Raw genomic sequence first — 7,174 nt, forward strand, 5'->3', positions numbered from 1 at the left:
CCTTTCCTCCAAGGCCCGCCTTCCCGACCTCGGCGCCCAAGCACGTAAAAGGAGGGGCCGGCCGGACCCCGGGCTGCGTGCGCACCCCAGTCACCGCCCAGGAGCCGTGCGGGGGGCTCCCGCGCCCCCTGGACAAGCCAGGCCTACACCTGCAGCCCAGATTTCTTCTTTTAAATAATGAAACTTCAAGGGCGCCTGGGTGGCTCCGTCGGTTAAGCGTCCGACTTCGGCTCAGGTCATGATCTTGCAGTTCGTGGGTTCTAGTCCCTCGTCAGGCTCTATGCTGACGGCTCAGAGCCTGGAGTCTGCTTCCCATTCTGTGTGTCCCTCTCTCTGCCTCCCCCTCCCCCCCCACTCTGTGTGTGTGTGTGTGTGTCTCCCTCTCTCTCTCTCAAAAATAAATTAAAAATGTTACAAAAAATTTAGAATATATATATATGAAAATTAAAAGGTGGGCAGGTGGAAAGTCAAGTGCTCTGTCCTGCACGTGATGAACTTCTGGCCCAAGAAGATTTGTGCATCAAGGTAACGACCAAGCTTCCAGTGGCTCCGGTGCTCTGCCCGTCTGCTTCCTGCCTCGGGTCCGCTACCTGGGTTCTAACCACTGGAACCGTCCGCTGAGCCCCGGCTGTGGCGGGAGCCCCCCGCCCCCAGCCGAGCCCGCGCCCCACCAGGCCCACCTTCCTCGGCCCCTCGGGGGTCTGTAGCAGACTCACGAAGAAGGCGCCCCCACCCGAGGGACCCTCTCTGAGTTCTCCAAGCGGGGTCTGAGGGGGTGGGGTGAGGGGGCTCCTGAAGGTTCGTTCTGGGGCCTCAGGTCTGCACCGGGCTGGGGATTCATTCCTTTTTGTTCCAATTTCATTAACCTCCTGTAAGAGGCAGGTGAAAGCAATTTATGCAAATCCTGTTTTCAATAGTCTAAGGCGTCTACCTTTTGATAACAGGCAGCCAGCCGGAGGGGAGCGGCAGACAGGCGAGTTTGGAGGCCCAATTTAAAATGTGAGCTCCCTTTTCCCCCCACTTCTTCAAAAGCTTTTCTGAGGATAAGATAAGAGTGTAATCCCTTAGTTTGGTACAAATGTTTTAAGACTTTGTGTTTCTAAAATCCAATTTGAATTAGCCTTGAACTTTAAAGCTGTTTTGTCTACTGAACCAAAAGATGCCGTGGGAGGCTGTCCTGGGGAGCACTGCGCAGCCCCTCCCCCGCCTCCTGGCCCCCACCGGCCGGCCCGGAGAAAGGTCCGAGACAGATGTCACAGCTTCAGAAAGTGCCCCTCTCTTTCCAACAGAGTCTGTAGGCTTCCCTCCCCATGGGCCTCAGGAGCCTTATAGCTTAATAGCTACCCGTGAGGTCAAGCACCCCTGGCCGACCTTGGCCTTGTCGGGAAGGCCCTTGGGGATGAGTGGGCTGCCGCCACCGGGGCCCCAGTTCAGGGGTGCAGAGTAGAGGAGCGTGCTTGCCCCGCACGGCTCCCTCGCTGAGCACCCGGTGCAGGACACTCAGCGGCCCCCACGCGGGCCTCCGTCGATGGCCCATGGGGTGCCTGGGGCAATGCCCCAGCAGGAGGAGGGGGGACCCCCAGAGACACAGGCCCCGCCCCGCAGGGCTCCAGGCTCTGAGCCGGGGCGCAGGCTGGGTCGGCGGGGCTGCCCTGAGGCCCCTCCGCACCTCCCGCCTCACCGTCTGCTTTCCGGGCTGTCAAATCCTCTCTCAAAATGCCTAACCCCGAGCAGCCCCCTATTATCCTTCCTTTCTTTATCTACATGGTGGTAAAATATACAAAACCTAGAATTTACATTTTAGCCATTTTCAGGGCAAAGTTCAGGACGGTAATACATTCTCGCTGTTCCGCTCCCATCACTGCCATCCGCGTCCCCAGCCGCGCCTCTGCCCCCGCGCCCGGCGCCCACCCTCCGCTCTGTGTCTGTGGACCCGGCGGCTCCGGGGACCTGGCGGAACGGGAATCACGGGGCCCTTGTCCTGGTGTGGCTGGCGGGTCTCACTGGGCATGCGCTGCGGGCGGGGCCGTGCTGCCGCGGGAGTCAGGACCCCTCCCCAGCAGGTGGGCGCCCGTCCGATCCTTGGGTTCCTAGGACGTAGCACGTTCTTTATCCGCCATCGGCTGGCAGACGCTCGGCGCTGCGCCGGTAGGCAATCGTGAGGGACGCCCCGGAATGTCGTCATACTCGTGTTCCAGGTCCTGTTTTCGGTCGTTTTACGTGCATCCTGAGAAGCGGGCCTGTCGGGTGTGGCGAGACCAGGTTTCGTTTTGCGGAAGAATCACCGCGGTGGCCCCGGCTGCTTGCGTTCTGGGCACCAGTGCACCAACGGTCCCGTGTCCCTGCGCTGCCCCCAAAGCGTGTCATGCCCTGTTTTATCCCGATAGGTGTCCGCCGCGTCTCTCCGATTTCCACTTCCCAAACGACTGTGACCACGGTCCTCTTTGGAGAAGCGTCTGAGTCCTTGGCCCATTTCTGAGCGGGGCGGCTCGCCGGAAGGTCGCCTTCCGTGTTCTCGCGTTAGTCCTTCGTACGGATATGGCTGACGGGTGTTTTTTCCATCCTGCGGGACACGCCTCAGTCTCTGGGCGATGTTCTTTGTGCACAAAAGGTGTTGAGTTGATGAAGTCTAATTTGTCTGGTTTTTTTTTCTTTTCTTGCCTGTGTTTTTGGTGTCATGTTCAAGAACTCATGCCCCCACCTATGTTTTCTTGTAAGATGTTCATAGCTTTTCTCTGACCTTGGGTATTTGATCTCGTCTAATATAACTTCCCTAGCGGGCGCGAGGTGGGGGTCCCACATCATTTCCAGAGAAGACTGCTCTCCCCCTGAAAGATGTTTGGAAGATAGTTTATTCTTTGGGTGCCTGGGTGGTTCAGCATCCAACTCTTGATTTCGGCTCAGCTCCTGATCCCACAGTTATGCGTTGGAGCCCCACACAGGACTCCATGCTTGGGGGGGAGCCTGTCTGAGGGTCCCTCTGGCTCTCTCTGCCCCCCGACCTGTGCGCGCACGCTCGCGCTCTCTAAAATTAAAAATATAATAAATAAAAAAATAAGCGTCAGTTTATTTTTGTATGGTATATGGAAAAAACAGGTAATTTTTAAGTAAAAGAGTTTTATTTTAGACTGTATATTTTTTAAATTGTTATAAAGTTCATCTTCTATGATCCTTAAAATATTGATAATCTATAAAGCCAAATATTGACTTTCCCCATTTAACACATGAGCACTTTTTCATTTGTTTTAAATGAATAATGTGAGAAAAAGCATAATTCCTGAAAACTGAACTCAATAATATGTCCTGTTGACTGTGGGAACCAAACACATATTACTGTGTAAGTTGAATGTATTCAATGTAGGTTGAAATTTAGGGGCTATGGCTCTGATAATAGACAGAAGATACTTCAACGACATGATATTTGAAAGTTTTTACTTTTTCAAGTGGGAAATCATTATCTTTATAACTGCTGCGTTTTATTTATGAATTACAGATAAATGAAAAGTTTCAGACTATTTGTAAGCAATCTCTGCAGATCATCATGTTTCAGTCTTGGGTAATCTAAATTCTTAATGAATTAGAAGTCCACTGGGATCGGTTCACCCTTAATTTTCCCGGTTAGAGACTTGGTATTGAAAGGTCAGAGTCACTTTGGATGGAGGCCACTCCAGCGTGTCTGCGTCGCGTCAGCTGCTGAGGGCCCCACGAGTTTGCTCAGTGCCTCCGTCTCTCCATCCCCCACCGAGGGCGGTGCCCCTCGAAGAGCTGAGCCCCCACTTGCCCTGAGTGTCAAAACCGAGAGTTAGAGCCCATCGTGCATGAAGCCCTCGCTGCCGGCATCACTCAGCGCCGGGATAGGCCGTCCACGGGGGGACCAGGGAGCCGTCCATGCAGGACCAGGGAGCCGTCCACGGGGGGACCAGGGAGCCGTCCATGCAGGACCAGGGAGCCGTCCACGGGGGGACCAGGGAGCCATCCACATGGGGGGACCAGGGAGCCATCCACATGGGGGGACCAGGGAGCCGTCCACATGGGGGGACCAGGGAGCCGTCCACGGGGGGACCAGGGAGCTGTCCACGGGGGGACCAGGGAGCCGTCCACATGGAGGGACCAGGGAGCCATCCACATGGGGGGACCAGGGAGCCGTCCACATGGGGGGACTGGGGAGCCGTCCATGCAGGACCAGGGAGCCGTCCATGCAGGACCAGGGAGCCGTCCATGCAGGACCAGGGGGCCGTCCATGCAGGACCAGGGAGCCGTCCACGGGGGGACCAGGGAGCCGTCCATGCAGGACCAGGGAGCAGGCAAGACCCCCGGCTTTCAAGGCAAGAGACGTGGAGGCCTGAGCTCGTGCAGCGGGAGCGGAGAAGGAAAAGGTGTCCACATGTGGTGACCGCAGGGCCCGAGTGCTTGTTTGGGCAAGGGTGGCTGGGCCAGTGGGGCGCGTGTCCCAAGAGGTGCCGGGGACACGGGGGGAGGCGTTGAGCGGGCGCAGCGTAGGGTGCCCTGCAGCTCCCGGGCGGTCAGGTGCCCCTCACTGGGAGTGGGCAGCGGTGGTCTGCGGGCTGGGCCCCCTCCATCCTGGCACAGTCCCAATTCCCAGAAGTTCGGTTTCCAGCTTGATTGAGTGAGCTCTTCTTGAAAGAGGATTTCTGAACATGGCTTAATTCAATTTGGAACTTCTAGCGAATCTCCCCTCATTAAGCAGAGCTAGGTGGCCGTCTGACTTAGAGAAAATCCGGGTTTACGGAGACCTTAGAGTCCCACTGACAGTGCAGCTGGGGCCTGAAGTGCATCTGGTCTAATAGGCACGGAAATGGGGTGGGGACGGCACACATGCGTGCATGTGTGCATCTGTGCGTGTACGTGATGTGTGTGCCTGTGCATGCACGTGCACATGTGTGTGCATGCACATGTGTGGGCTGTGTGTGCACGTGCGTGCATGTACGTTTATGTGCATGTGTGCATGCCGGCGCACATGTGTGTGTGTGCATGCATGCCTGTGTGCGTGTATGTGCTTGTGTGTGCATAAGGAGCCTGGACTCCATGGCCGTTTACCGAGCTCCCTGGAGGGGCCTTTCAAGCTGGAAAGGTGTGCCTGACCCTCCCTTCGTGCAAGCCACGCACTGGAGCAGAGGGGGGACAGCCCCCAGCTCCTGCCACCCCCCCATGCCTCCTTTTCAGTTGGGAATCCCAGCACCGTCCACTTTAAGGATTGCAGCTCACTATTCCTTTGGATTTTCAACCGCAATACAAGTGTGCATCACAAAATGACTTGGCAGATAGGCATGTGCTGACGAGGGGTCCTCCTCTGCCTGCGTCAGGTCCTGGGGACGCCACCAGCTGCCACACCCGGGGCGGGGGGGCAGGGTGCAACAGGTGTGCACTCCTCAGTCTAGAGGCTGGACGTTTGCAACCAAGATGTGAGCGTGGCGGCGCTCTCTTTCAAAGTTCTGGGGGACCGTGCGGGTCTTCTACTTGTTTTTGTGGTGAGGACACGTGAGGTCTACGCTCTCAGCAGCTCGCGAGTGTGTAACAGTGCAGGATCGCTGGCGACAGCCGCCGGGCCGTGCAGACGCCCGGGGACCCGCCCGTCTTCTCACCGAGATTTCATATACTTGGACCGGCGTCCCCGGCCCCACACCCGCCCACCAGACCCTGGCAGCCGTGTTCTACTCTGTTTCTGTGAGTCTGACTTTTTTGGATTCCACGTGTGAGAGAGATCAGCAGCCCTTCCTTCTGTGTCCCGCGAGCCTCACTGAGCACAATGCCATCAGGGTCCCTACGTGTCGTTGCAAATGGCAAGATCCCCTTCCTGACGGCTGAGCCGTGGTCCCCTGGACAGACACACCTCGCCCGGCGGTGGACACGCGGGTCGTGCCGCATGCCGGCCGCTGGGGACGAGGCTGCAGCCAACACAGGGCGCAGATACCTCTTCACAGCGCTGATTCCGATTCCTTCAGATACATGCCCAGCAGTGCGATTCCTGATCACATGGCAGTTCTATTTTTAACTCTCTGACAAAACTCCACACTGTTTCCAGGCGGCCTTACCAGTTTGCGTTGCCACCAGCAGCACGTGGGGGCTCCCCTTCCTCCGCGTCCCCACCAACACCTGTTGTGTCCTGTGTTGGTGATTTTAGCCACTCTGACAGGGGTGAGGGGGACCTCAGAGTGGTTTTGATTTGTGTTTGCCGGGTGATGGGTGATGATGGGCATTTTTCCCTGTGCCTGCTGGCCGTCTGGGTGTCTTCTTCGGAGACGTGTGTGTTCGGAAAGACCCTCCTGGTCTCTCCCTGGCTCGGGGCCTGGTGCTCCTCGGCGTGTGGCTGCGGCCCTGCCTCCGTCCTCACCGGGGCTCCCTGCCCCTCTCTGTCCCCACACAGCTGTCTTCTTAGGCGGACAGTAGTCATGTTGCGTTGGGGCCCATCCTATGACTTGATCTTAACTAGTTACATCAGCAACGACCGTAGTCCAGACGAGGTCACACTCTAAGGTGCTGGGGTCTCTGGGTCTGTCTGGGCAGCTGTAAGAAAATACCACAGCCTCGGGGCTTCAACAAACATTTACGTCTCACGCTTCTGGAAGCTGGGAGTCCACGATCAAGGCGCCAGCCGGTTCAATGTCTGCTTCAGAAGGCGTCTTCGTGCTTGGCCCCGCCCCGGGGAAGGGGTGTCTGTGAAGGACACTGACCCCATTCATGGACTCCCCTCCTGACCTCACCCCCAAATGACCCGCCCCCAGTGCCGCCACCCTGGGCGCCAGGATTTCAATCATGAATCTTGGGGACACGCAAACTCAGCCCGTAATGTGGGCATTAGGACTTCACTCTCTCCTGGGAGGCGACACAACTCAACCCAAAAGTGCTGTCTGCTCTTGTAGGGAGAGAAATCCATGAACACGTTCTGATGTTTCACTCTTGTTTCCAAATCGGTGGGGAGGGTAGCTTCAAACACTCGGCAGCACCGCCTCCGCCCCCCAGCCTGCACCCCGCTCTGGGCCCGAGACGGCACAAGGCGGACTGGTGGCCTGTGGGACCTGACGGTGTCTGGGAGTGACCGCCGGCAGCATCGTGAGGCTGATGCGGAACCACCGTGTGAATGAGTACCCAGCCCTCTTCCTCCCGTCTTCCCGGTCATCAGGGCCCGTGCCTGCCCCCGGGCGGGAAGATGCGC

Source organism: Suricata suricatta, chromosome 2 (assembly GCF_006229205.1).
Source record: "Suricata suricatta isolate VVHF042 chromosome 2, meerkat_22Aug2017_6uvM2_HiC, whole genome shotgun sequence".
Classification (NCBI taxonomy): domain Eukaryota; kingdom Metazoa; phylum Chordata; class Mammalia; order Carnivora; family Herpestidae; genus Suricata; species Suricata suricatta.